Source organism: Medicago sativa, chromosome 8 (genome assembly GCF_051527215.1).
Source record: "Medicago sativa cultivar Bolivia chromosome 8, Bolivia_mono, whole genome shotgun sequence".
Taxonomy (NCBI): domain Eukaryota; kingdom Viridiplantae; phylum Streptophyta; class Magnoliopsida; order Fabales; family Fabaceae; genus Medicago; species Medicago sativa.
The window spans coordinates 51,908,732-51,926,550 of NC_140756.1; the positions used below are offsets into that span (position 1 = coordinate 51,908,732).

The 17,819-nt window shown below is 39.5% G+C and overlaps 1 non-coding gene across 1 annotated transcript; it reads right to left on the minus strand.

Annotated features, from left to right (window-relative positions):
* Nucleotides 1–17,485: 17,485 nt before the first annotated feature.
* Nucleotides 17,486–17,592, minus strand: LOC146899416 (small nucleolar RNA R71). The gene has a single exon (XR_015024329.1). It is a non-coding gene; the product is annotated as a small nucleolar RNA R71 (small nucleolar RNA).
* Between the last annotated feature and the right edge of the window lie 227 nt (nucleotides 17,593–17,819).

A 17,819-nucleotide genomic window follows, 5' to 3' on the forward strand; every position in this document is an offset into this window, starting at 1 on the left:
TGTCATGATTAACCGCATAGGACGAAGTAACCCGATTGCTTCCAATCTTGCAACCGGAGCAAATGTTTCGGTGTAATCAATGCCTTCTTGTTGACTATACCCTTGTGCAACAAGTCTTGCTTTGTTTCTTGTTACTTCTCCTTGGTCATTCAACTTGTTTCGAATACCCATTTTGTTCCAATAATGTTCTTGTGCCGAGGTTTGGGTACTGCATCCCACACATCATTTCTTTGAAATTGATTCAATTCTTCTTGCATAGCTAAGATCCATCCAACATCCGAAAGTGCTTCATCGGCTATTGTAGGTTCAATTATTGAGATCATTCCAATCATTGACTCTTCTTGTCCGAAGTATGATCTTTGTTCTTCTTGGACTATCTTTGTTTCCAATGATTAGTTCCTCAAGATGTGAAGACTTGTGCTTGAATGTGTTTCTAGGAGGATGCGCTTGATGTGAGCCATCTTGTGCTTCATCTTGCGCTTCCGATGTGGGTTCGGCTTCGGACTTTCTTCGATTCGCCTATCGATCGGGTTCGGAGTTGCTTCAGAACCCGTATCTCTGCAACACTTTCACCTTGCTTTGAAGTTTTATCTTCAAGCTCTTTGTCATCAAATTTAACGTGCATAGATTCTTCAACACAGAGTGTCTCGAATTATACACTCTGTATGCCTTTGACCTTTCGTAGTAACCTAGGAAGATTACTCTTTGGGCCTTGGCATCAAATTTCTTTAGGTAGAGCTTGTTATTTAGAATGTAACATGTACATCCAAATTGATGAAAGTAAGAGATATTGGGTTTCCTTCCTTTAAAGAGTTCATATGCCTGTTTTTCTCCAAAATAGGTCCGATATAGATCCCGTTCGGACATAACATGTTGTATTCATCGCTTCGCCCAAAAATGTTTTGGTAAATTGTTTTCATGGATCATGGTTCTAGCCATTTCTTGTAAAGTTCTATTCTTTCTCTCTACAACCCCATTTTGTTGTGGAGTTCTAGGAGAAGAGAATTCATGGACAATTCCATGTTTTTCACAAAAAGCTTCAAATGGCTCATTTTCAAACTCTCCACCATGATCACTTCGACTTTCAAAATCTTTGATTCTTTTTCGCATTGAATTTGAGTGCGTAAACTACCGAATACATCACAAGCAACATCTTTACTCTTTATGAATTTCACCCAAGTCCATCTGCTATAATCATCAACAATGACTAATCCATATTTACTTCCAAATAAGGATGCGGTACTTACCGGTCCAAATAAATCAATATGGAATAGTTCTAAGGGTCCGGAGTTTGAAACAATGTCTTTGGTTTTAAAAGATGATTTCACAATTTTCCCTCTCGACATGCACCACAAAGTGCATCTGAATGATAGTCAATGTCCGGTAGCCCTTTGACAAGTTGTAACTTACTAAGCTTAGAGATTAATCTCCGCTAGCATGTCCCAACCTTTTGTGCCACATCCATTTCTTATCATTCACTCGATAGAAGGCAAATCACCTTCGATCAACCAGCTTCGTAAAAATTGATTTTGTAGACATTATCAACTCTTTTTCCCTTGAACACAATGGATTTGTCTTCCTTGTTGATTACAAGACATGCTTGGTTTTCTCAAAAAGCACATCATAACCATTATCACAAAATTGACTAATGCTCAAAAGGTTATGTTCAAGACAATCTACCAACCATACATTATTAATTGAGGTAGAGGAATTACCAATAGTTCATGTACCTATGATCTTGCCGGTTTGGTTGCCTCCAAATTTCACACTTCCTCCTTCCTTCATTGTTAGGCCGAGGAAGCCGGACTTTTCTCCCGTCATGTGTCTTGAGCAACCGCCGTCTAGGTACCATGATTTTTGCTTTGGTGCCGCTCTTAGACATACCCGCATCATTGACATTTTGAAATTTAGGTACCCATTGTCCTATGGGTCCCGAAAGGTTAGTACTTGAGGTTTTACTCTTCACTTCATGTACCTTGTCTTGTGAGTTGGATTTCTTCGATTAACCATCACCTTAGGTTTTGGTACTTCGTAAGCGAATCGTCTTCTTCTCGAAACTTAGACTTCGTAACCTCGTATTTTGGTTTCACTCGTACTCATAGGAACAGTTCTGATCTTTTCAGATCCCGATCTTTGAAGTCTTGGATTCATATTTGATCATAGCCTTTGGCTTAGAGTTCTTTGGCTTTGAAGTAATCTTAGCCTTAGAGCCGAAGCTTCGGGTTCTGATTGAACAACAAGCTTCCAACTCAGCACCTTCAGTACAAAGAAGGTTTTCGTACCTTCCTTGATGCATTCACAACAAGATTTAAGATTGGTTTTCTCAAGTTTAACTTCGGAAAACCAATTCCTCTCGCCATTGTTCTTGTAAATGCTATAAATCATAGAAGCCACTCTACTTCGTCAATGCCGGATATGATAAAATCTTCAAGAGCAATTTCATGGTTGCTTAAAGGTTTTTCATTACACTTTTCTTGTAGCTTCGACATAAGAACCGAGCCGATCTTCATAAGTTTTACACATGAAGTCAAAGCCCCTAAGTCCTTGTTCGAAGCTTTCGGATCCGATAGAGTTGATTTTTGCCGTTTTACCAAATCAGCATATTTTTCTTTTAAATCCTTCAACTCATTGGTTCTTACTTCAAAATGTGTAAGAAGTTCTTTAAGTGACTCAACAAGTTCATCTCTCGGGAATCTTAGAATATACCTCATTTTCATCTTCGAATCCGATTCGATCCAAATTCCGAAGTTGCCGTGGCAAGTAACCCAACCGCTACCTTTGCATCTTCATCGCCTTCCTCTTTATCGTATCTAGATTCACTTCCCAAATCATCCTGTGTTGCCATTAAACTCGCTTGATCTCGCTTCCCGAATTTGCTTGGTTTGAACGTTGACTTCTTTGACTTGTCCTTTGACTTCTCCTTCGAAGATCGTGGCATTCAACAAGAAAGTGTCCGTGCTTCTTACGGTTGAAGCATCCCTTCGATCTTCTTTCCTTGAGCTTCGGAGTTACTCCTTCGGCTAGAAACTTTCGTTCTTCTTGGCCGTATACCGAAGTATGTTGGAGAGCATGGCCGCTTCAAGAAGCATCGGTTCGTAATCCGAACTTGATTGTTCTTCCTCTTCGTATTCAATCACTTTGAGAGCTTTTGATGACTTGCCTTTGGATGGAAGAGCTATTGATTTACTCTTCTTAGTAGACTCATGTTCATTAAGACTTAACTCATGAACTTTGAGAGAACTAACAAGATCTTCGACACTTAAAGTGTTTAAATCTTTAGCTTCCTCAATGGCAATCACCTTTGGTCTCCATCTTGCAGAAAGCTTCGAGTATCTTGCTCACATGATCGAAGCAACATAGCTCTTCTTTAGAATTTGTAGCCCGCAGACTAAGGTTTGAAACCTTAAGTACATCTCCTCAATAGTTTCTTCATCCTTCATCTTGAATAACTTGTACCGATGTACAAAGCATGAGAGCTTTAGCTTCTTTGACCTTCTTGCCGCCTTCGTAGTTAGAACAGAGAGAAGCAAACATAGCTTTAGCAAGGATTTGTCACTCATCTTCATGTACTCGCTTTGGGTATGGCGGTGACAAGAGCTCCTCTCGATAATGTGATGCTTCTTGTAGAGTTTCTTCACCTCAGAGTATGTTTCTTTCTATCCACAGCAGCTCCTTCTTCTTCAAGGTCTAAGCCACTAACATCATCTTCTAGAATATCCCATAGTTCTTCATCTAAGCTCGTGATATAACTATAGAAGTTGGTTTTCCACCAAGAAAATTCTTCACCATCTCCGTTGAACTTTGGAATCTTTCCAACACCGGATTTCTTGTCAACATTGTAATCATATGCAACACTTTTGTTGTTGTTGCCGCATCCATTTCCGAAACGTATTCGTCGTACATGTTTTTCTCTCGATCTTGGACTCGTTACACTATTAGGTGTTATCAATGTAACCAGGCTCGATACCAATTGAAGGTGAGAAAAACACAAGAAGGGAGGTTGAATTGTGTTTTGAAAAATTCTTCGTTTCTCCTAAAACCGAACACACCGATCGAAGCTAAGTGAAACAACTTCGAAGTGGTAATCGGAAATCTAAATGCAGCGGAATAAAACACAGAGAGAGAGAGAAGAAGAACGACACAAAGCAATTATACCGGTTCCTTCCATAATCCGAAAGTAGTCCAGTCCCCTTGCACTTCCAAGGAGATTTCACTAAGAGTAATATCTCGATTACAATTGCTCAAGCACACTCGCAAGAGACTTCCTTTGCTCAAGCACACTTTGCAAGAGTCTTCCTATGCTCAAGAACACAATCAAGAGACTTCCTCGCTCAAGCACAACCGCAAGAGACTTCTAACTAAACAAAATTACACGTAAAATTGTTTAAGGTTGAACACTTGATATACAATCAGTAGGTGCTCACAATACAAATCGATACGTACTCAATAACTTAAGAATTTCTAAGATGAAACTTTGAGACACGAAATTCTAAGTGAATGCGTAACAATTTCAGCAGAGGTTTGACACTTGTAAGAATGTTTTGAGTCTTTTGTTCAGCATTACCAAATCTCTAAGTCTTCACTTCTTTATATAGAGGTGTGAAAGAGACGTTGTGAAATTGCCAAGACATAAAAAGAGTCGTTGTTGAAGCTTGATCTTTCACCAATGATCTTTTGCCCGATTTGGTTGTTGTCCTATGAAGAACCAATTTAAAATCCATTCCTTATCCAAAGGAACATCTATGCAGCGAAGCCGTATTCGGAGCCGTTTTCTTGCCCCGTAGCGTGAACACAAAACAGAGTAGTGGAGAAGGTGGTTGTACGGTTCGTACAAAGTACAATGTCAACGCTTTCGTCCAAAATTGCAAGCACATGTCTTCAAACACCTTTGAAATGACCGTTGCAAAATTCCACTGATCTTTTGTTATCCTTTGATGAATTTCGATCCATGACACAGCCTCTTGAATCATTGAATTTCTCAAATTCGGTTGATCTTCACTTCGGTGAAATGGCTTCGATGAGGCAGCTTTCCGATAATGCAGCTTCGATAACGCAACCTTCGATGATGCAAATTTTCCGGACCTCTTGTCTTCGGGAGCACTATTCTTCAGAGCACTTTACTAACTTCAGGAGCGGCTTTACTTCAGAGCGTTTATTCTCTTCGAAGCAAGTTGCCTTCAGAGCGTCTAAGCTTCAATTTTGTTGATTCCTTTTGCTCTTTATTTGCTCATTCGTAACTAATAAATGATGTAACTTTTAATTATGGTCATGTACACTTAAACAAATATTAGCTAGTCCAATTTACAATTTTTAATACTTTGTTATCGTCAAAACTCTTTAAGGTTCATTGTTAAACACATTTTGTTCCAACAATCTCCCCTTTTGATGATGACAAACAATAGTATTTAAAATTGATCAATTGTTTTTAATCTAATGAACAAGTTGACTTTGGGGTTCTGAGGTTTGTAAGCTCGAATCCGAGGTTTGTAAGCTCAAACTCCCCCGAGTCTCGATAGTCTTTAAGGTGAGGTTTGTAAGCTCCCCCTAAGTTCTATCCAGGTTAATTAAATTCATTTAACGCACAATAATAATATCGAGCTTAAAATTGAAAGAAATAACTTATAGATAAGAAGAATGGTTCAATTAATTTTAATTTGAAATCTCGATACTCCCCTTTTTGATACACCCCTTTTTAGGTAAAACGAAAGGATAGAAGTTTTTCAAAAAATTTAAATATCATTAATGGGGCTCGTAGCCTTTAAATACTATCACATATACTCCCCTTTTTGTCATTAGCAAAAAAAAATCAAATACGCAATAAAGACAAAAAGATTTGAGAAAAACTCAAACATGAAGAGAGTATAACCGCAATCGTAACCTATAAACTTATCAAAAATATAATGAGAGTATGAAAAAGAAACTAAGTAAAATTAAAAAAAATATATCCAGCATTGCATGAATCGAATCAACTAAGCATCGAAGCAAGAAAAGATAAAACAAGGAATGTTCGTAAGCAAGAACTAAAGTAACTAAAACAAACAACAAACAAAATATTAACACTAAGGTGTGCAACTAAGGGTTGGTTTGTTGTTGTTTCTTCATCTTCTCCAATTCCTCTCGCTTGCTTCTTCACCAGCTTCTTGAAGAGCTTGTTGCCTCCGAAGAAGTTCTAGTTCCCTTGCTTTAGCTTCCCGCCGTTGCCGTGCCATCCTCTCGCCCGAGCAGCCTTGAACATCCTTGCCTCTCTGGTCAAGTATTCACTTTCCGAGAAGAATGGCTTATTTGCCGAAGCGCCCAGGACCTCCGGCCCCTAAGCCTTTGCTTCGCATCCTTGAGCAATCTTCCGACGTAGCTCCCTTGATTCGATGCATTTGTTCTTTATCGCCTCTATCATCTCGCAGCTTTCTTCGAAGTGATGCCCATCTTTCTTCATATGCATTGGTGAGATCAGCTTGTACTTCTTTGATCCACCGGATCATGCATTTCGTAGAGGATCTTGCGTAGCTCTACATCCATATAATCGATTCCAGATGTCCCCGGGTGGTTGTTCAAGGGTTTCAAGGTCGAATCATTGAGGATAAGTTCTTGAACGGGGTGGGATTCCGAAATGGTGATTTGTTGAGATGGAGTTGAAGATGATGGTTGATCGAAGCAATGTGTGAGGTTGAGGTTGAGGCTTGGAGATTGAGTTGATGATTGTCAATATCCATGGGAATGGGTTTGGGTAAAGTTTGTTCTTCTTGTGGTTCAATATGCTCTGGTTGTGGGTTAGATTGAGGTGGTTGTTGTGGTGAAGTTTGTTGAGTTTGAATGTTAGGTTGGGGGCCAATGTCGCCTATGGGTGATTGTTGTTGTGGAGGTGAGGAGGGTTTGTGTGGTTCGGTGTTTGTTGTTGAGGGCTTTCGAAACAACTTTTCGTAAGCATTTGCTTTTGGAGTTGTCTCGCAGGCTTTTTTGAGGTGGGTTTGACCGAGATGTAATTCACCGAGTAGTGTTGAACAAGATTATCCAAGACGAAGTGTCATCTTCGCCTTTACCAAAGAATTTCCCCGACTTCACCAATTTTTCTTGGTAGAACTTATCACAGCTTTTCCATACCCAAAGCTTTGAGCTTCTCATCTCTTTGTTGAATGTATTGTAATTTCAACTCCTTTCGTCTCGCTAAAAAGTCGAAGCACGTTCATTAGCCATTCTCTTCAAACTTGGAGTCACTTCAATCATAGGACTCTCAATTTGAAGGGGAGCCTTCTTCTTTTTGGGCTCATGCTCTTCCATTTCTATAGCTTCAAAAGCTTCATTCAGCCGCTCTTTGGTGATAAATCGCTCTCCCTTTCCTCTTCTTTTCTTAAGCTTACCCTATTCTCGCTTTTGCTTCTTTGTCTCTTTTTGTGGGAATAGAAGCAACACCAATTTTTTGCCTCTTTCCTTTATCCTTGGCGGCATCGCATTCTTCTCTATTTCTCTTAGCAACCTTCTCGTTGCTTGCCCTTATCGCAGCAGCCTCGATGCAAGTAGCACCCTTGACTTTCTTTCCTTTAGAATGAGCAACTTCCTTCGAGAGCATGCATCTTCCTCCAAGACATACTCGGCTATCGATTTAGCCAAGATTTCAGGATTACTTTCCTTAAAGATGGAAGGAAAGTCCCCGATAATCTCGGTTTCTTCGTGGTCATCTCAACCCACTTTTCATCTTGAGGGGCTTTCTTGAAAACATGCATAGAATGCAAAGTCTTGCCGCCGATAGTTTTCTCAGCAGTAGAGGTCGTGAAACATTCATCGAAGCATCCCTTGTTTTCTTTAGAAATTCCAAGACTCTTGCCTCGATGAAAGATCTCGGCCAAAAATCTTTCATAAGGCACTTGCTTCCTTCCTTTGACAAGGCCTTCATTAATAGCCCAGCAGAGATGATCCATGACATATCTTGGGAAATTTATCTTTTCAAGCATAGCCATGAAATAGACCGCTAGCTTCGTTGGTTGTTGGGTTGATCGACCCTTCGCTCTTTGAAAGAAGCAATCGCGTGCAGAATTTCACCAACATCCCGTTGTGAATTTCCATTTACGAAGGCTTGCCATCCGAGTCTCCACCTAGAAGCAAGTTGAAGTAGCTTTGCGCACGGATGTCATCTTTCTTTACAATTTCTTGGAACCCGCCTTCGCATCCACTCGCATGCTTTAGCTATAACATCCTCGTTGATGGTTATAGGAATGCCCATCACTTCGTACCTTATTTCTAAGCTACCGAAGGAGGTGGGATTCTTTTCCACCGTCATCTTCCCTTTCTTTGACCCGGCTTGTTTACCTACGACCTTCGCAGCTTTCCATTGAAGACCTCGGCCCTTAACCATAAGTCCTTGACGAAGTTCACATAAGTTGGCCCATTCGGCATCTCGAAGTACTCGGATAGCTTCGAGTATCTACCAAACCTTTCATGTCCACATCGTATTTCTTAAGTGAAGCGAAGTCCACCGGTGATTCTATTTGGACAATCGTAGACTTGATTGGAATAGTCATAGTCTTTTCTTTGTAAACCGACCTGCATTCGATGCGCCTTGCATGCTTGAAGTAGATTCTGAAACTTTTGAGCTTGATGATGCCATTGATTGATTGAAGAAGATTTGAAGAAGATGATGATTTTAGGGTTCTAAGGTTGAGAGAATGCGCTTACTTCGCAAGTACAAGTTTGAAAGCAAAGTGTTTGTTTGTGAAGTGAGTAGTGTGTGAATCGTCAAAGTGTTAAGAGTAAAAACGATTGCAATTCAAAAGAGACAAACAAACATAACATTAATGACAAATTGGGGGCGCGTGAAAGTACTTTTCAAAGCTATTAAATCATCATTGCCCTTTTTAGTTATACACCAATACGTACAGCCACGTCGAAACTTTCGTAGTAACTACCAAGTTAGTGGGCCGAAGTTACCATAAAAAGTAACTCCTAACGTTTCCACTAACTCTACTATTCGAAGCATAAAATCCAAATTTCCTTCTAGACTTCGATGCCGACGTCATCATCGAAGCGAGTTTTTCTCGTAACCTCGATAAAGAGCTTCGATGGACTACCGCTTCGAAATAACTTCGTAACCTAAAATCCTATTCAGAGCAAGCAAACATTTAATCGTACACAAAGTGCATGTTCAAATTTTTCTTTATAAAATCAAACCTTTCAACAAGCTTAAAGGCTTAGTAAATATATCAGCCCATCGATTTTCGAGTATCAATGAATTGTATATCTAAAATTCCATTTTGAACATAGTCTCGATAAAATGGTCTTTGATTTTAATGTGCTTAGCTCATGAATGCAATATTGGATTTTTAGACAAACAAATAGCAGCAGTATTATCACAATAAATGGGAATACCGTTAGCAATTATCTCGATAGTCTTCCAACCGATGTTTCATCCAAAGTAGTTGTGTACAAAAACCTCGCAAACTCGAAATGTATTCTCGCTTCGCCGTAGACATAGCAATAGTTTACTTTAATTGTAGAAATTGACAATTGCCACCGGTTGACTTTCTTTCAATCCTATCACCAACATAATCGGCATCACATAATCCAATTAGCTTATAATCTAAGGATTTCCTATAAAGGAGTCTAAGATTAGTTGTTCCTTTCAAATACCCGAAGATTCTCTTGACAAGCAGTCATATGAGATTCTCTAGGATCTCGATTCGAATCTTGCACACAAGCATACACCGAATAAAATATCTGGCCTAGATGCAAGTGAGGTATAACAAAGAACCAATCATACCTCTGTACAGCCTTCGATCTACTTTAGCTCCTTCATCTTCTTTGCTTAAGGTGCACGTAGGGTGCATTGGAGTGTTCATCACTTTACAATCTTCAAGCTTGAACTTCTTCGAAGCTCCTTTGTATACTTTGATTGATGAACATAGACTCCATCTTTGCATTGATTAATTTGAATGCCCAGAAGAACTTCAGCTCTCCCATCATGCTCATTTTAAATTCATCCCGCATTAACTTAGAAAATTCCTTGCAAAGAGATGCATTAGTAGAACCAAATGTTATATCATCAACATATATTTGCACAACAAGAATATATTTACCAAGGGTCCTTCGAAGAGTGTTGTATCAACCTCGTCCTCTTTTAAAATCATTTTTGATTAAGAAATTACTCGCCTATCATACCAAGCTCGGGAGCTTGTTTCAAGCCATATAGTGATTTCTTCAGTTTGAAAACATGATCAGATATTTAATATCCTCAAATCCAGGAGGTTGCTTGACATACACTTCTTCTTCAATGACACCATTAAGAAATGCACTCTTGACATCCATCCTGATATAATATTATGTCATGATTAACTACATAGGACAAGTAAACCGATTGCTTCCAATCTTGCAACTGGAGCAAATGTTTTAGTGTAATCAATGCCTTCTTGTTGACTATACCCTTGTGCAACAAGTCTTGCTTTGTTTCTTGTTACTTCTCCTTGCTCATTCAACTTGTTTCGAATACCCATTTTGTTCCAATAATGTTCTTGTGCCGAGGTTTGGGTACCGTATCCCACACATCATTTCTTTGAAAATGATTCAATTCTTCTTGCATAGCTAAGATCCATCCAACATCCGAAAGTGCTTCATCAACTCGTTGTAGGTTCAATTATTGAGATCATCCAATCATTGACTCTTCTTGTCCGAAGTATGATCTTGTTCTTCTTGGACTATCTTTGTTTCCAATGATTAGTTCCTCAAGATGTGAAGACTTGTGCTTGAATGTGTTTCTAGGAGGATCTTCTTGATGTGAGCCATCTTGTGCTTCATCGAAGCCGCTTCATCTTGCGCTTCCGATGTGGGTTCGGCTTCTGGACTTTCTTCGTATTCGCCCATTCGATCGTTCTCGGAGTAGCTTCAGAACCCGTATCTCTCGCAACACTTTCACCTTGCTTTGAAGTTTTATCTTCAAGCTCTTTGTCATCAAATTTAACGTGCATAGATTCTTCAACACAGAGTGTCTCCGAATTATACACTCTGTATGCCTTTGACCTTTCGTAGTAACCTAGGAAGATTACTCTTTGGGCCTTGGCATCAAATTTCTTTAGGTAGAGCTTGTTATTTAGAATGTAACATGTACATCCAAATTGATGAAAGTAAGAGATATTGGGTTTCCTTCCTTTAAAGAGTTCATATGTTGTTTTCTCCAAAATAGGTCCGATATAGATCCCGTTTCCGGATATAACATGTTGTATTCATCGCTTCGCCCAAACATGTTTTGGTAAATTGTTTTCATGGATCATGGTTCTCGGCCATTTCTTGTAAGGTTCTATTCTTTCTCTCTACAACCCCATTTTGTTGTGGAGTTCTAGGAGAAGAGAATTCATGGACAATTCCATGTTTTTCACAAAAAGCTTCAAATGGCTCATTTTCAAACTCTCCACCATGATCACTTCGACTTTCAAAATCTTTGATTCTTTTTCGCATTGAATTTGAGTGCGTAAACTACTTAATACATCACAAGCAACATCTTTACTCTTTATGAATTTCACCCAAGTCCATCTCGCTATAATCATCAACAATGACTAATCCATATTTACTTCCATATAAGGATGCAAGTACTTTCATCGGTCCAAATAAATCAATATGGAGTAGTTCTAAGGGTCTCTGAGGTTGAAACAATGTCTTTGGTTTTAAAAGATGATTTCACAATTTTCCCTCTCGACATGCACCACGTAGTGCATCTCGAATGATAGTCAATGTCCGGTAGCCCTTTGACAAGTTGTAACTTACTAAGCTTAGAGATTAATCTCCTTAGCATGTCCCAACCTTCTCGTGCCACATCCATTTCTTATCATTCACCGATAGAAGGCAAATCACCTTCGATCAACCAGCTCGAAAAATTGATTTTGTAGACATTATCAACTCTTTTTCCCCTTGAACACAATGGATTTGTCTTCCTTGTTGATTACAAGACAGCTTGGTTTTCTCAAAAAGCACATCATAACCATTATCACAAAATTGACTAATGCTCAAAAGGTTATGTTCAAGACCATCTACCAACCATACATTATTAATTGAGGTAGAGGAATTACCAATAGTTCATGTACCTATGATCTTGCCGAGTTTGGTTGCCTCCAAATTTCACACTTGCTCCTTCCTTCATTGTTAGGCCGAGGAAGCCGGACTTTTCTCCCGTCATGTGTCTTGAGCAACCGCCGTCTAGGTACCATGATTTTTGCTTTGGTGCCGCTCTTAGACATACCCGCATCATTGACATTTTCGCATTTAGGTACCCATTGTCCTATGGGTCCCGAAAGGTTAGTACTTGAGGTTTTACTCTTCACTTCATGTACCTTGTGCCGTGAGTTGGATTGCTTCGATTAACCATCACCTTAGGTTTTGGTACTTCGTAAGCGAATCGTCTTCTTCTCGAAACTTAGACTTCGTAACCTCGTATTTTGGTTTCACTCGTACTCGAGGAACAGTTATGATCTTTTCGGGATCCCGATCTTTGAAGTCTTGGATTCGTATTTGATCATAGCCTTTGGCTTAGAGTTCTTTGGCTTTGAAGTAATCTTAGCCTTAGAGCCGAAGCTTCGTGTTCTGATTGAACAACAGCTTCCAACTCAGCACCTTCAGTACAAAGAAGGTTTTCAAACCTTCCTTGATGCATTCACAACAAGATTTAAGATTGGTTTTCTCAAGTTTAACTTCGGAAAACCAATTCCTCTCGCCATTGTTCTTGTAAATGCTATAAATCATAGAAGCCACTCGCTTCGTCAATGCCGTATATGATAAAATCTTCAAGAGCAATTTCATGGTTGCTTAAAGGTTTTTCATTACACTTTTCTTGTAGCTTCGACATAAGAACCTGAGATGATCTTCATAAGTTTTACACATGAAGTCAAAGCCCCAAAGTCCTTGTTCGAAGCTTTCGGATCCAATAGAGTTGATTTTTGCCGTTTTACCAAATCAACATATTTTTCTTTTAAATCCTTCAACTCATTGGTTCTTACTTCAAAATGTGTAAGAAGTTCTTTAAGTGACTAAACAAGTTCATCTCTCGGGAATCTTAGAATATACCTCATTTTCATCTTCGAATCCGATTCTCGATCCAACCTTCGAAGTTGCCGTGGCAACTAACCCAACCGCTACCTTTGCATCTTCATAAGCTTCCTCTTTATCGTATCCAGATTCACTTCCCAAATCATCCCAGTTGCCATTAAACTCGCTTGATCTCGCTTCCCTGAATTTGCTTGGTTTGAACGTTGACTTCTTTGACTTGTCCTTTGACTTCTCCTTCCGAAGATCGGGGCATTCAGAATAAAGTGTCCAGGCTTCTTACGGTTGAAGCATCCCTTCGATCTTCTTTCCTTGAGCTTCGGAGTTACTCCTTCCTCGGCTAGAAACTTTCTGTTCTTCTTGGCCGTATACCGAAGTCCGTTGGAGAGCATGGCCATTTCAAGAAGATTCGGTTCGGAATCCGAACTTGATTGTTCTTCCTCTTCGTATTCAATCACTTTGAGAGCTTTTGATGACTTGCCTTTGGATGGAAGAGCTATTGATTTACTCTTCTTAGTAGACTCATGTTCATTAAGACTTAACTCATGAACTTTGAGAGAACTAACAAGATCTTCGACACTTAAAGTGTTTAAATCTTTAGCTTCCTCAATGGCAGTCACCTTTGGTCTCCATCTTGCAGTGCAAGCTTCGAGTATCTTTCTCACATGATCGAAGCAACATAGCTCTTCTTTAGAATTTGTAACCTGTGAGACTAAGGTTTGAAACCTTGAGTACATCTCCTCAATAGTTTCTTCATCCTTCATCTTGAATAACATGTACCGATGTACAAGCATGAGAGCTTTAGCTTCTTTGACCTTCTTGATGCCTTCGTAGTTAGAACAGAGAGAAGCAAACATAGCTTTAGCAAGTGGATTTGTCACTCATCTTCATGTACTCGCTTTGGGTATGGCGGTGACAAGAGCTCCTCTGATATTGTGATGCTTCTTGTAGAGTTTCTTCAACTCAGAGTATGTTTCTTTCTATCCACAACAGCTCCTTCTTCTTCAAGGTCTAAGCCACTAACACCATCTTCTAGAATATCACATAGTTCTTCATCTAAGCTCGTGATATAACTATAGAAGTTGGTTGTCCACCAAGAAAATTCTTCAAGCATCTCCGTTGAACTTTGGAATCTTTCCAACACCGGATTTCTTGTCAACATTGTAATCATACGCAACACTTTTGTTGTTGTTGCCGCATCCATTTCCGTAAACAGATTCGTCGTACATGTTTTTCTCTCGATCTTGGATCGTTACACCGTTAGGTGTTATCAACGTAACCGAGCTCGATACCAATTGTAGGTGAGAAAAACACAAGAAGGGGGTTGAATTGTGTTTTGAAAATTTATTCGTTTCTCCTAAAACCGAACACACCGATCGAAGCTAAGTGAAACAAATTTTCGAAGTGGTAATCGAATCTAAATGCAGCGGAATAAAACACAGAGAGAGTGAGAGATTAGAAGAACAACACAAAGCAATTATACCGGTTCCTTCCACAATCCGGAAGTAGTCCAAATCCCCTTGCACTTCCAAGGAGATTTCACTAAGAGTAATATCTCGATTACAATTGCTCAAGCACACCCGCAAGAGACTTCCTTTGCTCAAGCACACTTTGCAAGAGTCTTCCTATGCTCAAGAACACAATCAAGAGACTTCCATGCTCAAGCACAACCGCAAGAGACTTCTAACTAAACAAAATTACACGAGAAAATTGTTGAAGGTTGAACACTTGATATACAATCGTAGATGCTCACAATACAAATCGATACGTACTCAATAACTTAAGAATTTCTAAGATGAAACTTTGAGACATAGAAATTCTAAGTGAATGCGTAACAATTTCAGCAGAGGTTTGGCACTTGTAAGAATGTTGTGAGTCTTTCGTTCAAAGCATTACCAAATTTCTAAGTCTTCACTCCTTTATATAGAGGTGTGAAAGAGACGTTGTGAAATTGCCAAGACATCAAAAGAGTCGTTGTTGAAGCTTGATCTTTCACCTATGATCTTTTGCCCGATTTGGTTGTTGTCCTATGAAGAACCAATTTGAAATCCATTCCTTATCCAAAGGAACATCTATGCAGCGAAGCCATATTCTCGGAGCTGTTTTCTTGTCCCGTAGCGTGAACACAAAACAGAGTAGTGGAGAAGGTGGTTGTACAGTTCGTACAAAGTACAATGTCAACGCTTTCGTCCAAAATTGCAAGCACATGTCTTCAAACACCTTTGAAATGACCGTTGCAAAATTCCACTGATCTTTTGTTGTCCTTTGATGAATTTCGATCCATGACACAGCCTCTTGAATCATTGAATTTCTCAAATTCGCCTGATCTTCACTTTCCGGTGAAATGGCTTCGATGAGGCAGCTTCGATAACGCAGCTTCGATAATGCAGCCTTCGATAACGCAGCCTTCGATGATGCAGCTTACGGGACCTCTTGTCTTCGGGAGCACTATTCTTCAGAGCGGCTTTACTTCAGAGCGTTTATTCTCTTCGAAGCAAGTTGCCTTCGGGAGCGTCTAAGCTTCAATTTTGTTGATTCATTTTGCTCATTATTTGCTCATTCGTAACCAATAAATGATGTAACTTTTAATTATGGTCCCGTACACTTAAACAAATATTAGCTAGTCCAATTTACAATTTTTAATACCTTGTTGTTGATGAGTCATAGATAGTCATATTTATTGCCTTATTTAGTTTAGTTATATTTTAGATTTGATTTAGTTTTATTGCATTTTATTTTATATTAGAATATTTTACTTCAAATTGTCTTTTGTTTTATTTTAGGAATAAATATATGGTGGAAGGTGCCTTGGAGTGAAAGAAAGAGGATTGGAGCAAATACAGCGCAAGAATACGAAGATTCGGGACAAAAATATGTTCCCCCAACCTCGAAGCTTGGCACGGCCCGTGCCAACACGTGGCACGGCCGTGCCCGTCCCCAGATGCTCTTTTGCCGCTTTTCTTCGGGCCCAAGTTACCCCGTTGCAGCTTTACCGTTTTATCCCTTTAGTTGCTTAGTTTGTAAGTCGTATGTAAAGCTATAAATAGAGTAGCTCTCCACCATAAACAAGACACCTTTACTTTGTCTATTTCAATTGCTATTTTAATAAAAGTCTTTATTTTCCTTTTACTTTCTTTGCAATTTACTTTACCGTTATTTTCTCTCTTCTTCCCCCATGTCTACGATGAACATGAGTGAGTAGACTTCTTTGTCTTGGGATCGTTGGATAAGTCTAATGACGTAATCCGGATCAAGCCAAGTCTTAAACCCTAATTAATTGTTACCCCAATTCCTAATCTAAATTCACCGTTTTAACATGAATTAATTATTATCAAACCGTGGAAGCGAACGCGGAGGGTTTGATAATGGTTAATTCATCATTACGTATATCAATTCATAAAGCGAACGCGGAGCTTTGATATCCGAACAAGTGAATTTAGACAAGGTTTGCGAAACATGAGAATAGTCTACCAAACCCCGGGACACATAAAGTTTCGATCTTCAAGGGTCCCAAAGGCAATCACCCATGAGAATAGGTGTGGTTGTTGGAGGGATACACTCACCGACTTCGAGAGGAGCCGTGATATGCTAAAGAGAGACTTGTCCTTAGTAATTAGGATTAACGTTTAATTATAAGTTTAAGGCTTGCTTGTGAAAAGATTCGATATTATGATGAACCAATGATCCCAAGGCTTTTTAATATTATTGTTATTTACCTTCAAAAACTCGCACTCTCCAACTTCTTATTTCTTTCTCTTCTAATCAATTTCTAAAAGCTAATTGGATTGACCAACTCCCTAGCGGAACGATAACTCTACTTACTACTACTACTTCGATAGGCCGTGCACTTGCGGTTTGGCCCTATCAAGTTTTTGGCGCCGTTGCCGGGGAGTTAACTAATTTAATTAGCTTTTTCTTAGTGATTAGAATTCTCTCTTCTTCTCTTTCTTTTTCTCGCTTTTATTTTTATTTTTATTTTTCTCGTTATCACTAACTTCTTGGGTTCTCAATTTTTTATGCGAAAAACCGTAAATCGAGTTGTAATAATCAACGAGATCGAAAGGTATTTGCATAGACGAAAGAGAGACGCATGAAATAACACCGCCATGGCCAATCGCAATCTCAAAGAGTATGCAACGCCGTCTACGGCCGAGCCACAAGCCGTTATTGTGTACCCAACGGTTGAGGATGACAACTTCGAAATTAAGCCTCGCCCTACTTAACTTGGTGCAGCAAAACCAATTCTCGGGATCCCCCACCGAGGATCCCAATCTTCACATCTCTCGTTTTCCTACGAATTAGTGGAACCATGAAGGAGAACCAAGAGGCCGAAAGACTTCATCTCTTTCCCTTTTCCTTAAGGGATAGAGCTAGCGCTTGGTTCCATTCCCTCGAAGTCGGTTCCATTACTTCATGGGATCAGATGAGGCAAGCATTCCTTGCCCGTTTCTTTCCACCATCTAAAACCGCTAAACTTAGAGACCAAATTACGCGGTTCAACCAAATAGATGGGGAGTCTCTCTATGATGCGTGGGAGCGTTTCAAAGAAATGCTAAGACTTTGTCCCCACCATGGCCTAGAAAAGTGGCTTATAGTCCACACTTTTTTATAATGGCTTGTCTTATACCACTAAGATGTCTCGTTGATGCAACACAGGTGGAGCACTTATGAACAAGAACTACACGGAGGCGTATGCCTTGATTGAAGACATGGCTCAAAATCATTACAAATGGACCGACGAGAGAGCCATCTCTAGTTCTTCATCCTCCAAAAGGGAGGAAGGTATGTACGAAGTCTCTAACTAT